This window comes from Trichomycterus rosablanca, chromosome 25 (assembly GCF_030014385.1).
Source record: "Trichomycterus rosablanca isolate fTriRos1 chromosome 25, fTriRos1.hap1, whole genome shotgun sequence".
Taxonomy (NCBI): domain Eukaryota; kingdom Metazoa; phylum Chordata; class Actinopteri; order Siluriformes; family Trichomycteridae; genus Trichomycterus; species Trichomycterus rosablanca.
In genome coordinates this window covers 10123199-10140000 of record NC_086012.1, presented here as the reverse complement: position 1 = coordinate 10140000, position 16802 = coordinate 10123199, and the positions used below count along the sequence as shown (strand labels likewise).

The 16802-nt window shown below is 40.7% G+C and overlaps 1 non-coding gene across 1 annotated transcript; it reads left to right on the top strand.

Annotated features, from left to right (window-relative positions):
* Positions 1–2588: 2588 nt before the first annotated feature.
* Positions 2589–2695, top strand: LOC134302932 (U6 spliceosomal RNA). The gene has a single exon (XR_010007601.1). It is a non-coding gene; the product is annotated as a U6 spliceosomal RNA (small nuclear RNA).
* The last annotated feature ends 14107 nt before the right edge of the window (positions 2696–16802 follow it).

Here is a 16802-nt window from a genome sequence, read left to right as displayed (position 1 = left end):
CAGTACTGCTGCAGCAGGTCCAGTTTGTGCTGGAGACCCTGGGCGCTGGGGGACAGCAGGACCAGATCATCTGCATATAGCAGGAGTTTAATCTCTGAGTCATGTAGAGTGAGACCGGGCGTGGCTGAGTGCTCTAACATGGAGGCCAATTCATTAATATAGATGTTAAATAGAGTTGGACTTAAACAGCAGCCCTGTCTCACTCCACGCTCCTGAGAGACGGGATGTGTTCTCTTACTGCCGATTCTTATTCCACACTGGTTTTCTGTGTACATGGATTTAATAAGATCGTATGTTTTACCCCCTACACCGCTCTCTAACATTTTATAAAACAATCCTTCGTGCCAAATGGAATCAAAAGCTTTTTTAAAATCAATAAAACATGCAAATATTTTTTCGATCAGGGTGTGTAGGGTGTAAATATGATCGGTAGTGCGGTAATTTGGTAGGAAACCAATCTGACTTTTACTCAGGACGTTGTGTTCGGTAAGGAAGTGTAATAATCGTGAGTTAATTATACTACAGAATAACTTCCCCAGGTTACTGCTCACACAGATGCCCCGGTAATTATTAGGGTCGAATTTATCTCCACTTTTGTAGATGGGTGTTATGAGACCTTGATTCCAGATTTCAGGGAAGGAACCGACACTCAGAACCAGGTTAAAGACTTTTAACATCGCCAGGTGAAATTTGGAGCTGCCGTGTTTGATCATTTCATTCAGGATCCTGTCAGGTCCTGATGATTTCTTTGTTTTTAGTTTTTTAATGTTGTCTTTAAGTTCCTGCTCAGTAATGAGAGAGTCTAGAGTCACACACACACACTCATACATACACTCATATACTCATATATACTCATATATACTCATATATACTCATATATACTCATATACTCATACACTCATACATGCACACACATTCTCTCTCCCACAAACATAAACACTCACATACACTCTCACAGACACACACTCATACATGCACACACACAAATTCACAAACACTCTCTCACAGACAGATACACACACACACTCATACATGCACACACATTCGGGGTTGTCATGGCGATGGTGAACACTGGCGCATTTGGCTGCCGCTACCGTTGCCGTATTTTATTTTATTTTTATCGTAATTTTCTTTCATTTTCATCTTTTCGCACACTCTTGTGGTCACTAAGCCATTCGTGCATTTTTGGGTCGTGAGAGTTACGCTGGTGTGTTTGGATGCCGCTTCTCCCCCAGTGAAACTGTTTGAACGAAAACATTGCACGAAACATTTTACTGGATTTTATGCATCGGATTTGGGATCTTTTTTTACTGTGCTTGTGTTGCTGATGCTTCTTTGATGTGGAGCGGTGTGTCCGGAGCAGTGAGAGTTAGCGGATTAACTGTTTTCTGTGTCCGCTGCTCTGTGTAACATCTGCTATTTCTCTGTCAATGTGGATTGCTTTGAATTGCTCCTTTGGCTGCTGGGATTGGATGGCTTGGAGTCTCTGCAACTTTTCTGGTCTAGACAACGTCTGCGGTCTCATCATGACGATGGAGCGCTCTTTCAGTGAACTCTATGCTCTGGGACATTCACGGTATAAACCTCCAACATCTTTACTGCTCCACCGCGACCTTGGTATTTTGCAAAGGCCTAAATATTCCCACCGAGCCTCAGTTCGGACTTTTGTTTACCAACAGCATGCTAACAGCAACATTCCCTCACTCTGGTCACTGCAACACCGTGAGGTTGCCAAGGTGATGCTAGGCTCCTCCCACCAGAAGTACAGAAATCTCATCTGCAGCAGTGTTCAAAACCCTCAAAACATCTTTTCCAGCTGACTCGGAACTGTGCCACATGTTTGGTGTTTGTAAATGTGCATTTTATTTATTTTGCTTAGCTTTTCTATATTTTTATTGTACAGTGTCCTTGGGTGTCATGAAAGGCGCTTTTCAAATAAAATTTTTATTATTATTATTATTATTATTATTTTCCCTCTCTCCCACAAACACACACACACACACACACACACACACACACACTCCCACACAGACACACTCATACATGCACACACATTCTCTCTCCCACAAACACACACACACACACTCCCACACAGACACACTCATACATGCACACACATTCTCTCTCCCACAAACACACACACACTTATTACGATCAATTGTCTTTTATTGATCTTTGTGACAATTTGTTTCTCTTTTTGCTTTTTATAAAACATTTTTTTACTAGTTTTATATTTACAGTTTTATTTAATTTTAAATAGATTAGTCCGCAGCGCTGAAAACGCATAGACAGCTTGGGGGCGGGTTTAAAAGAGCGGTGACTCACACAGAGCCAATCAGAGCGGCTCAAATTTCAATACTCCCACAATGCACCCTTGCAGTGTAAAAAAACGGTGTAAAAACACCAAATATTTATTATAATGTACAGCTTTTCGTTGTTAAAAATGTTTCAGTACCTCCATACCCTATTCTGTGTCGTTGTGTACTATAAACAACCTCACTGTGTAAAATAATTTCTCCAACCTACCATGAACAAGAAGCATTAGGAGCTGCGCTAGTATATATACACGCTGCTCACACTATCAGTTCGTGCTTGCTACGGCAGCACATATACTAAAATTGGAACGATACAGAGAAGATTAGCATGGCCCCTGCGCAAGGATGACACGCAAAATCGTGAAGCGTTACCATATTTTTCCTTTTCTAATACAAATAATTATATCAGCCCAATTCTTATGAAATTAATACTGTTCTTTCATTGAGCACATTCACTACACATCCACACTGCAGGGAGAAAAAGTAAATGAACCCATGAATCTATTACCCTGTAGCTCCCACTTTAGATGAAGAGGAAGAAGAACCGACGAGGCATAACATTATGACCACTGACAGGTGAAGTGAATAACACTGATTATCTCTTCATCACGGCACCTGTTAGTAGGTGAGATATATCATGCAGCAAGTGAACACTTTATCTTTAAAGTCGATGTTAGAAGCAGGAAAAATGGACGAGCGTAAGGATTCAAGCGAGTTTGACAAGAACCAAATTGTGATGCCTGGACGACTGGGTCAGTGCATCTCCAAAACTGCAGCTCTGGTGGGGTGTTCCCGGTCTGCAGTGGTCAGTATCTATCAAAAGTGGTCCAAGGAAGGAACAGTGGTAAACCGGCGACAGGGTCATGGGCGGCCAAGGCTCATTGATGCACGTGGGGAGCGAAGGCTGGCCCGTGTGGTCCGATCCAACAGACGAGCTACTGTAGCTCAGATTGCTGAAGAAGTTAATGCTGGTTCTGATGGAAAGGGGTCAGACTCCATGCTTCGACGGGTCAGGACTGTTTTGGCAGCAAAAGGGGGACCAACATAATATTAGGAAGGTGATCATAATGATATGCCTGATTGGTGTATACATACAGTATACACGTGTACATCGGTTCATTTATTAATTCATGACTTGACTGTTTTGCCATGGCTTTATCCTATTAGGGTCACAGTGGGTCCGATACACTGGGATAAAGGCAGGAAACACACGACTGGTCGCCAGTCCATCATAGTGTAAACACACACACACACTAATACCTGGGTATCTTCAATTAACCTGACTGCATGTCTTTAGACTGCATGTCTGTATACAGAAACCCACACGGACACGAGGAGAACATGCAAACTGGGAAATAAACCTGGGAATCAAACCCAGGACCTTTTTGCTGTAAGTCAGTGCTACCCACCAAGGAACCGTGTCACCCTACACCTGTACAGTACAATAATTCTTTTTCTGCACATCTCAGCATTGTACAGCTTCCTGGTTGAATGACAGAGTCAAGATTCGAACCCACAATCTTCTGTCTGACTGTCCCACAGAGGTAACCACATCCACCAAACGTTTCCTGTAGCTATAAATAAGATTCACATGTTGAGAGGAAATTTTGGACCATACCTGCTGCTAATGTATTGCTGTTAAGCAATAATTCTGGGATGCCTTGCATGCACTGCTCTCTTCCTGTCCTGTAGCCAGTCCCAGCTGGCACTTCAGGACGCTAGGATGGCACAGCAGCAAAACATGCTAGACCAATGTGACCAGTCCCAGCCAGCTCTTCAGACTTCATTGGACTTTTTGCTGGTTCCAAATGGCCCACTAATGTCAGCTTCAGTTCTGTCACAGCTTCCATTGGCCGCTCCAGACCCTACTTATATCCCATCACCCATCAATACGACCCCCAGCTTAGTTGCCAACCCTAGTGACCCCTCCAGGTACTTCATCAGTCATGTCACCTATCAGTGCTGAACCTTTGATCCTGCTGCCAGCCTGAGTGATTCCTACATTTCCGTCCAGTCAGGTCTCATCTGGTAAAGTGACTCTTGTGCTATTACGGGGCAAAACCAGCCGTGGACCAACCCAAGAGCATCAACTTAATTCCCTAGGACCCAAAGCTTCTAATTCTAGACCCATGCTTTAAGGATGGGGGGGCTTCTGGCACAGTTTCAGACGCTACCCTTGGTGCCACAGTTCCCATGGCAACGCTACTTGTGCACTCCTGATTGTTATTTTCATTTCTGTTCCACGACCAGTTACCGACCCTTGCTTCTGACCAGTTTCCTTTGATTAGCGTCTTTATAAGTACCCCTTCCGTTTCTCCTTGTCGAGTATTGTTAGATTGTTTGTGGTTCACTGCTAGCGTATGTACTGGTCAGCGTTTTCCTTTGAGTTTTCCTCAATCTTAGTAGTTTACATGATTAAATTTAAGCAACAGAACATGAGAGGGAGTGTGTTATCACGAATAACATCACAGCCGTGATGTTATTCGCGATAACACACGACCTCAAGTGTTCTATTGCTTTTATACAACGGTTTTTACAAAATAAAGAAAGAAAATAAATCAAAGAAGCCCTGAATTTCATAATAAATATGCTTTAATATTGACAATACCTTCCGCCAAAAAGTAGTTCCACAACGAATATAAAGTTTAACACTACAAAGCAGACATCCCAAGTTGCAAAAACTAATTTCATGGAGGAAAGAACAACAACAACAAGAAAAAGTCAAGAACCTCCAAAGAGAAAAAAAAGAAATAAAAAACCTCTCGCACACACCAAAGGATATTGGTGAGAACAGAACTTTTAGGAGCTGCTAACTGGGCTATTAAGCTAACTGTTCGTGTTACAAACACATTAATGTTCCCTACATAGTGCACTAGACAGTATATTAGACAATTGATTTATGTTTCCTACACAGTGCGCTAGATTGTATATCAGATAACGGATTTAAAACGCGATCGGGAAAAAAAAGGCTGTGTCGCCTGCGTGCGCGTTTGTGTGCATGAAGCTTGTCGTTACTGTTAACGCGTCAGCGGAGTAATACCATTGTGGTGTGAAAAGACCGTGCTGTTATCACCAATATCAGCACAGTTAGATTGTAAGGTCGGAACTAACTGTTGTATAAAAATAAACGCATGATAATTTCGTCAGCATACTTGTGTCCTGCCCTATGTGCCCACACAAAACTGTTACATGCATGCAATGTTTTTTACTTTATTTTAGGCATAATTCATATTTTGAATTTCCTAATGTCAGTTTTAATCCTGCGTCACCAGTGTGAGGGTTTAGTTCACCCCTGTAAGACTCAGGTCCAATCCCACAACACCTTCTCTTGTGCCTTCTCTGTGTGTAACACACTCACCAAATTCCTCATTGTGGCAACAAGTCGACACAGACAGTAACTGACAGGCTGGACTAAAACACATGCAACCTGCCCACTAAATATTTTCACACAGAAGAATTAACCCACAAGCACATTCATAAACAGCACTAACGAGACAATCAACCAAGTCAAAACCTCTACATACAAATTTTATTCACGACCAGTAAATATATTGGTGTATAGATAATTAATAGGATTAATATGTTTAATAAACTAATATAGTGCAAATAATCAAGTGTGTCCTCCTGGCATTACAATTCTACTCTTTCATAGTTATGCTTTGGTCTGACACTAGGGTGAGACCCCACCCTTATGGGAAATGATTCCAAAAAGGAGACATTTGTACACCAAATCTAAGAATTTATGATCTACCAAGATGGGTCAGGTATTGTACATTTACTAGGAAGCTATCTTGCATTTCTTATTATTGCCATTGATGCAACAAAGTGACCGGTTGTCATTCATTTTTAATTAGAGCTGACGATTTCCGGCAACAGGAGTCGGGGCAAAGGTTAGCGAAGCAAAGTGCGTGGAGTTGGCGATGCAAAAAAGCAAAAAAGGTGAACAAAGGTCCAATAGGACCTGAGCATTGAGCAACAAAGTGGAAAGTGCATTATCTCTGACACCATGAAATGGTATGCTGTTTTTTGGTTCCTACTAGAGATGGAATAGGACCAGATTGTCAGGGTGTCAGACTTCCACAAACAGACATAGCAGCGAATGCAAAGCACAAGTGCAGTTTTTTTGACATGTTGACTGCAGACTTTCCCTCCAGGATTTTTATTTTTAGTGGGAACATGTCTGATTTGTGGTAAAGACTGGGTATCTACTGACTATTATGCAGTACGTTCATTAAATCATGGTGACCAAACACCCAAAGACGATTACAATGCTTTCAGTTTAAACACAGGGTGATGAGCGATTAGGGCAGTTGTAGCCTAGCTGTTAAAGAACTGGATTAGTAAGGTGAAGGTCGCTGGTTCAAGCCTTACCACGGCCAGGTTGCAAGCTGTTGGGCCCTTGAGTAAGTCGCTTTGGATAAAAGCGTCTGCTAAATGCCGAAAATTTAAATATTTGGGTGACAGATCATTCAAATTATTCTGCAAGCCACCCAAGGAAATTGGGTCCCTGCTGAGTCTGGTTTTTCTTTCCTTCTGTCGCCCTTGGCTTGCTCAACACAGGTTTTTGGTCAGTCAGTCCTGGATTCTGTAAAGTTGCTTTGAGACAATGTTCATTGCAAAAAGTGCTATATAAATAAATTTGACTTGTCTTGACCTAACAAGAAGCACAAAATCGCTACCGGTCTGTGTGTATGGTCAGAGGTAGAGGTGGGTGGGATTACTCTTGTTTGCATTGTCATTTTTTGTGTAATTTATTAAACAATAGTCCACCCTGTTAAAATACAACTTTAATAACAAATAATACTGTATAAGCCAAGCTATCCAAGCTAGCCTAACAAACAGGTTCTGTAACTAGAATTTTCAGTTACCACATTATTGTCTAATAACTGGCAACCTCAACACAGGTATGTGAAAGATACTGTGGATATTTTAAGAAGTCACAGACTACACTTTCTGATCGACTACATAATTGAAATGTAATTAAAATAAATAAATAAATAATATAAATATACATACCGCTGATCCACAGGTCTAAAAACCTCCAATTTTGTTTCATCGCTCCAAAGAACAGAATCCCAAAACGAATGGTTTTGAGTTATATTAGAGCTGATTTTTCTTGTGCTGTTGGGTCAGTTGAGGTATACGTCTTGAAGTTTAGACATGGAGACAGACCTTCGGCAAAAACAAAAACATTATCCAAATAGTTTAGAACATTTCCAGACATCCAAGAAAAAGACATGAATTAAAGGTAAACATAAAACAAGAAAAATGATTGTATACCATTTTATCACTTCCCTTAACCAATGGGGATGGCATGGTGGCTTGGAGGGTAGTGCTGATGCTTCACAGCAAGAAGGTCCTGGTTTCGAATCCCAGGCGGAGTGGTCAAGGGTTTTTCTGTGTGGAGTTTGCAGGTTCACCCTGTGTCTGTGTGGGATTCATCTGGGAGTTCTGGTTTTCTCGGACAGTCTGATATGAGCTACGAAATTGCCCTAGGTTTGAATGTGTGTTTGTGTGAGCCTGTTTGGCCTGTTATGGACTGGCGATCTGTGTGGAGTGAATCCTGCATTTTGCCCAATTAATCGTTACCACTGCGACCCTGAGTTGGATCAGTGGTGTGCAATGATAGTCAAGTGACATTTGGGGACAGTGGTAGCCTAGTGGGTGGAGCTTTGGGCCATCAATCGGAAGATTGTTGGTCCAAATCCAGCCTCTGCTATGCAGCCACTGTTGGGCCCTTGAGCAAGGCCCTTAACCCTGTCTGCTTTAGGGGTGCCGTACAATGGCTGCCCATGTACACAGACCCCAGCTTCCAAACAAGCTAAGATATGCGGAAAAAAATAATTGTACTGTACACATGTATGTATATGTAAATATGACAAATAAAGGCATTGTTCTTGTTCTTAAACCTGCATCAAATGTAAGTCATTTAGTTTAACTGATTGTATCCTACTGGTCTGGGTCACAATAGGCCCGATGCTATCCGATACACCACCACACCTTCACTAAGCAACAGACATTCAATGTACTTACTTAAAATCATGGTTCAAATTACGGGGGGATTCGGGTGAGTATGACCCTGCTAATTCATGTCTGGACCCCCTCCAACAGCTGGGAGGGGGGGTCGTTAGGGGTTGCGTCATTTAGAATTTACCGTCTGGTTATTCAATGTCTGTTTATAGCCAGCCACATTAAATAATATAGCATTATAGCATATACCCAACAGCAGAAACTACATAAGACACGATTTTACGTCAGAGCTGTTACAGAAAATTATTCTCTGACCAATAAATGTAAAATCAGGTCATTAAAAAGCTAAATAAAAAAAATATTATGCTAAAAATGGCAGTTTTTGCAATCTCCTCTTTAAATGCCAGACGTTTCCTATTACAATAATGACTTAGTAATTGCGAAGTGATTGAGGAAGTGCTATTCTTTCATTTATAGTGTTTTCTCTTCCGTCTCAACCTCTATTATTTCTCTTCTCTCAGGCTCTACCACCTTCCTCACTCTTTTATTTAGCATTTTTTGTCTTGTGCCTCTCTCCTCACATTCAGTTCTAGCTGAAGTTCTGCAAGTCACAAAAAGTGTTGTAAGACCTCCCACATTTCTCTTTCTTTTTGCTCTTTATTCACTCTGAATTGGCTGAAGGTCCAGTCTAGGCTGCGTTTGTTTCCATTCAGACGTGTGACTTCACCTTTCCCCTTCTCCCCCCCCCCCCCCCCCCCACCCCCACCCCCAACTCCTACATCCCCCATTCTTCTTTTTTTTTGTCTCCTCCACCCTTCTCCCTCTCTTCACCCCCATTAGAGCCCATCAGCGAAGTGAGAAGGTGCCTTAAGATAACACAACAGAGCCGACCCACTGTTCCTCGGACAGAGAAAAAAAAAGAACAGTTTTGTTAGGTTTTTTAATTGAAGTCAGTTTTTCAGCACGGCACAGTTACCAACTGCAAAAATAAATCCAGTCTCATGTAGCCCACTGGGATTCACACTAAAATGGAATTATTTTTATTTAATATGGGCAAATAAACTGCATGGATTCACAGTATACACAGACCAGGCATAACATTATGACCACTGACTGGTGAAGTGAATAACACTGATTATCTCTTCATCACGGCACCTGTTAGTAGGTGGGATATATTAGGCAGCAAGTGAACATTTTATCCTCAAAGTTGATGTTAGAAGCAGGAAAAATGGGCAAGCGTAAGGATTTGAACGAGTTTGACAAGGACCAAATTGTGATGGCTAGACGACTGGGTCAGATAATCTCAAATACTGCAGCACTTGTGGGGTGTTCCCGGTCTACAGTGGTCAGTATCTATCAAAAGTGTTCCAAGAAAGGAACAGTGGTAAACCGGCGACAGGGTCATGGTCGACCAAGGCTCAATGATGCATGTGGGAAGCGAAGGCTGGCCCGTGTGGTCTGATCCAACAGACGAGCTACTGTAGCTCAAATTGCCAAAGAAGTTAATGCTGGTTCTGATAAAAAGGTGTCAGACTCCATGTCACGACAGGTCAGGGCTGTTTTGGCAGCAAAAGGGGGACCAACATAATGTTAGGAAGGTGGACACTTTAAACCTAAGTCATCAAAACTCCTTATAGTACAGTGGTACCTTGTAACTGTTGCTTAGTGTAAATAACACTTTATGTAAACAAGGCCATTCAGAAATTAAAACACAATGATCAACTTAAACTATTAGCATTTTAAAAAATCATCTACTACTGCCACAACAAAAAACAGTTTTACAGCGTGGTGTATAAAGTGTCTGTAATCGGAAGATGTGGATGTCAATCAAACGCGATGAACCAATTAGAATTGACGCAGTGTTTGGTTGAGATTTTCCGTTAAAGTTCCGTCACGTTTTTAGATGATTAAAAACCAAAGTGCGCTAATTATAAAAACCCTGCTGGATTTTGAAAAGGACATCTGTGGCTAAATGGGAAACGGTGTAGTTTGTTTTATTTCATAACACTAATGGATTACATTTTGCTGAGGATGTGAGAGATCTCCAAGCCGGGAGAAGATAGATACATTTGTTTATTTTTTATTATTTAATTGTTTCATTTTTATTGTTTATAAATAATATTTTTTATAATTCATTTTATAATTTCTTCGCTGCCTCTTCAAGGTGTAGACTTGAGAGTTGACAGATCTAGTTTTATATTAACATTATAATTTATTTGTTAAATACAGATAAAGTTGCACTTTAAATTTGATTTTAAATGTTTGTATGGTGCTGTTAAACAAGCCAAAAATGCTGCTAAATGTTCTGTGTGTAAAAGTGAAAATAAAAGCAGCAGTTTTGCATAAGTGTGATGTTGTAGGTTCTGTATTTATTCCTTTAGAATATTTGTTTCACAGTCTGAGCATTGTTATTTAGACAGCTACCTTAACCATGGTGCAGAAATGACGGTATCGGATTGGTATCGAACATAAAAAAGTGGTATCGAGCCAGCCCTATTCTGTATATAATAGTTGTTTGTAGTATATTTCTATTCAGATATGCATAGGTATAAAAATTTGTCATCCATACAAATTCTCTCCATGGATTTTTATCATTATTTTACATTGTTATTCTGCTCATTGTTTTTGTATTGCATTTATGTTCTGTTGAATATGTTACAGGTTTTCTCACCAAGACAAATTCCTTGTGTGTGTAACATACTTGGCGAAATGAAGTGCCCATGGTTTTGAAATGGCATGTTTAACAAACTTATGCTTTGGTGACCAATGGCTGTACAATGTAAATATCCTATGAGTATATTTTACCTTTTTACTACAACTGCAGATGTGGATTCGGTGGATTGAAGTATCCTGTGGCTATAGACCCTGAAATCTTCAGCAAGAGCTCCAGTCTGCAGGATTACCCCGAGACGTTTATTGGAGTAGCTTTAACCCTATGTCCGTGCGTGTGTGTGTGTGTATACGTGGGTGGGTGTTAACCGTAAAGGAGGGGGACTTATCTCAGGTCTGCTTTTACTAATCTGTGTCGTCAGGACTCCAAACAAGAGCTAATGAGATTGCACTTCTCTATAATGAGGGTGGTAATTACTGCCCGAGAAGTCATTAACACAGATTACAAACAGGTGTGTGTGTGTGTGTGTGTTATTTTGTTGTGTTAGTAATTAGGCCTGATGTTAGTTAATGGACAGAGAAGCATTAACACTATTTAACATTAGTCTCTCTCTCTCTTTCTCACACACACACACACACACTATCAAACATTGTAAATTATTCGTTCATTTATCCTCAATAACAGCTATATCATAATTAGAAAGACAGGAAACACCCCACACAGGTCGCCAGTCCATCACAAGGCAGATATACATATAATTCCCAGTGCCCGTGCATGTCTTTTGACTTGTGGAAGGAAACCGGACCACCCAGAAGACCCTGGTTGCTCGGCCAGGGAATCACACCCAGGTTCCTCTTGCTGTGAGACCACAGCGCTACCCACTGCTCCATCAAGCCACCCTCAATTTGAAACACTGGCAAGAAAATGTGAATATGAACAGGGGTAGAGAATGTGGAATCTGGACAAGGAACCCTGTATTCACCAATTTACTCTTTCACTCCAACCTAGGGGCAGTTTAAAGTAGCCAGTCCATCTTCTACATGTTTTGGAGAGCTGGGAGGAAAACAGAGTGTCCATAAGAAAACCCACTGCAGACAAGGGGGAAACAGTACATTTATCAGTGACTGGAGGAGAGGTTTGAACTTAAACCCCTGGACCCTGGTGCCGTGCAGCACCAATATGAGCGACAAGACACTTCAAGTCACATGATGTATTTTTTTTGAACATTTTAGAACACCAATTGAGTTCAAACACACACTCACACACACAATGATATTAAGTCAGCATTGATAATGCAAATACAAGGTTAACACACACAGTTAAATTAACTTGGTAATAATAAAAGGTCCTGGGTTCGATTCCCAGGTGGAACAACCAGGGTCCTTTCAGTGAGGAGTTTGTATGTTCTCCCTGAGTCTACGTGGGCTTCCTTCAGGAGCTCCGGTTTCCTCCCACAGTCCAAAGATATGCAGTTGGACTAATTGGAACTACTACAACTGCCCAAGGTATAAGTGTATGTGTGTTTGAAAACCTAGTGAGCGGCCTTGCTGCCTACTGCCTACATAGGCAGCTGCCTAATTAGAGAGGCTTCTAATACGACATAAGGCAGGTTATTCTAACACACTACTTAGACGGTGATTACGTCACCGCACTTTTAGCTTACTAAGCTAACACAGTTAGCCTCAGGCCATTCAAACCGATGGGTTGAGGGGGCACAACCCGCTAGCATGCCAGCTAACATCTCCCTCGGCACCTCAGTAGACAGCATTTTTAGGGAGCTAAGAATTCAGACAGGCTTCTTCTCGATAGTGCGTAGGATGACATAAAATGCGTCTATGTAGAGAGCTCACTATGTTTTCGGGCAGACCCAATGTGTGTGGCGACCTGTCCGGTGTGTTTCCTACCTTTCGCCCAGTAAATGAGACCCACTGTGACGATTACAAAGCAAAAGGTGGCAAAATGGTTCCCAGTTACTGATCTGTTTAAAAATTCTTTGTGGTGGCCGCTCAGGTGGCGCAGCGGTAAAAACACACGCTGGAACCAGAGCTGGGATCTCGAATACATCGTATCGAATCTCAGCCACATGAACAACGTTTGGCCTGTTGTTCAGATGGACAGGACTAAGCCGGATGGGGTCTCTCTCCCATGACTGGTGCAATTACGACCTCTGCTGGCTGATTGATGGTGCCTGCACAGAGATGAGAGAAGAGTGCTCTCAGTGTGTGTCTCTCCGTACATAATGTTGGGCTACACTGCACTCGTCGAAGTGCAGGTGATAAGATGCATACAGCATGCTGCCCACGTGTCGGAGGGGGCGTGGGTTAGCTTCGTTCTCCTCAATCAGAGCAGGGATCGGCATTGCTGGAGAGAAAGCATGACGCAATCGGGCAATTGGACATGCTAATTTTTTTTAAGAAGTAGCCATTTTATTTGGAATTGGCCTGTGGAAATTTGTGCCTATTTAGTCAAAGGAGCACTTGCAGGTCAGGCAGTGATGTTGGATGGTAAAAGTGTACAGTGGGGTATTAGAGTTTATGTGGGCCAGTTAGGTTTCTCCACAACAACTGGTCAAATATCATCTTTACCAACTCACTTTGTCCGTGGAGGCACAGTCATGCTAGAACAAGCCTTGCCCAGAGTGTTCTCATAATTTAACACAATTATTTCCCTGTTCCCAATGGCTGTTGCTTACAAAGCAAAAAAGTGCACATTGTTAGAATTAATTTTAACAATTGTGTCATTGCATGCTGTAATTGGTCCAGGTGTTTTTAACTGTTACTACTGTGGCTCTTTGTTATCTTTTCATTTAATGTAAAAAATAACCAGAAGACCAGGTTCTTTAGGCTTTCATGTGGGCTAGTTTTGTTTAACGCTGTAACAAAAGCTTAGCGTTTCCACTCGCACAAGTAGGATGTCAATGTATCCCGCTGATCCTCTCCTACCATTTCTCTTGTTTTTTTTCTATTTCTTTCTGTCCCTTAACCTTTTACCTTCCCACAATGGCATGACAAAAGTCCTCACCCGCCTTCCATTCAGGAGAACAGGGCATGGCCATTAGTGCTGAATGAATTTGTCAGCCTCTTCAGTGCAAACACAGAATGGACACCTGACCTCTCCTTGTTTAAATATTGTTCAATCCATTAGTATGGGCTTTGGGAGACAAGTTAGTCTCAGGAATGCCATTGTGTGTGTATGTGTGTAAGGGAGGGGAGGGTCTTTATTCAGGCTTTTTAATGCATGAACAACGAGAGAGAGAGAGAGAGAGAGAGAGAGAGAGAGCGCGAGAGAGAGAGAGAGAGAGAGAGAGAGAGAGAGAGAGAGAGAGAGAGAGAGAGAGAAATATAACTACCACAATTACTACCACTTATACTACAACTATTACTACAGCTAGCACTTATACTACCAATATTACTACTAATAAGATTTGTACTACTACTACCACTATTACTGCTATTACTAACACTAATACTACAAGCACTATCAATACTGCAAGCACTAATATAACTACCACAATTACTACCACTTATACTACAACTATTACTACAGCTAGCACTTATACTTCCAATATTCCTACTAATAAGATTTGTACTACTACTACTACTATTACTGCTATTACTAACACTAATACTGCAAGCACTATCAATACTGCAAGCACTAATATAACTACCACAATTACTACCACTTATACTACAACTATTACTACAGCTAGCACTTATACTACCAATATTACTACTAATATGATTTGTACTACTACTACCACTATTACTGCTATTACTAACACTAATACTACAACCACTATCAATACTGCAAGCACTAATATAACTACCAATATTACTACTACTTATACTACAACTATTTCTACAGCTAGCACTTATACTACCAATATTACTACTAATAAGATTTGTACTACTACTACCACTATTACTGTTATTACTAACACTAATACTACAAGCACTATCAATACTGCAAGCACTAATATAACTACCACAATTACTACCACTTATACTACAACTATTACTACAGCTAGCACTTATACTACCAATATTACTACTAATAAGATTTGTACTACTACTACCACTATTACTGCTATTACTAACACTAATACTACAACCACTATCAATACTGCTAGCACCTATACTACCACCAATATTACTACTACTACTACTACTAGCAATTATAAAACTACTAATGTTACTTTTATTACAAACTCTTATATTGCTACCACTATTACTACTACTACTATCAATTATACAACTATTATTATTACTACTACTAACATTTGTACTACTACCACCACTATTACTATTGCTAGCTCTTGTACTACTACTACTGTTATTACTACTAGCACTTATATATCTACCACTATTAATGTTGCTAGCACTTATACTACTACCACTATTACCACTATTACTAGCACTTAAACTACTACCAATATAACTACCATTACTAACACTAATACTGCTAGCACTATTTCTAGTACTAGCACTTATACTACTACCACTATTTCAACAATTACTAGGACTATAATTGTACTACTACCACTTATACTACTACTAGTATTACTACTACTAGCACTTGTACTACTATCTGTATTACTACTCCTAGCAATTACACTACTACCAATATTACTACTAACACTTACTCTACTGCCACTATTACTACAATTAGGTTAGCAACATCTTAGCAACCACTTGGCATCATCATAGCAACGACCTAGCAACTCTGTCACAACCTGTTATCATAGCAACCAATGAGTACACCTTGGCAAACACCTAGCAACACATTAGCATTTGCCAAACATGCTGGTAAGCTTGCACACACACAATCACCTATCTAAGCAAAATTGTTCACATCCCCACCAAATACATACCATACTTGAACACATAATGTCACATATCTGACCAACATACCTTGCTGAGCTTCAATCACACACTTTTTTTAAATGCACCTCTTAGTTTTATTTGGAATGATATGTTTATGTAGTAATTCCTACACAAAAACATGTTACCATAGCAACTAACAAGTACACCTTGCACACACACAATCGCCTATCCAAGCAAAAGTGTTCACATCCCCACCAAATACATACCTAAATACATCTGAGTAAAAATAGTAAGCCCCTCACATGCACTATCACTGCTAATCTGCAATCACACTCACATTTCCTTACATTTGGAATGATATGTTCAATAAGTTTATGGTCAAGTGTTCATGTGTTCATCCAACTTTAGCCATGACAGTTATGTGATGTCCCTGTTGCACAGATCAGGTAAATGCTTTACTGATTCCTGCAGGGGCCAATGACTGCCTTTCCATGTGGACGGTCAAAACAGAGATATAAGAGATAGCAACACACACACAGACACACACACACAGCTGTCTTGTTTTGTTTGCTTAGGGCTTCTTTTGTTCGTTAAAGTAACAATATTCTATTGTATCCATATTGTGTTTCAGTTGAGTGACTCATTCACTGTACTGGGTTTTATTTCCCAGTTTAACTGGATTAAATTCATTTAAATAAAGTAACTTCAGTCTAATGATCATATACATTTTATAAAAGAAATAAAATAAAATAAATACATTCCAGATGGCCAAAATAACAGAAACTAAAGAAATAAAAGACACAAAAATGCCTGCAACCCACAACAGAGAAAGTGGATAAAATGGGGATAGTGAATAGCACGGTAGTTGATATTACAATATGACAGGCTGCTCCGGCCGTCTGCGACAACTCAGTTCTCAGAAAAAGTAAGGACAGGGAACCCTCAGAACCAGCCGGCAATTCATGAGCAGCACCCCAGCCCCACCAACTGACACATCCCAAGCATAACAGGGATTAACAAGTCTCTGGAAATGGGACACCACACCACTTCTGTGCAAGCCACTCTTCCAGGGCGGTTCCACTG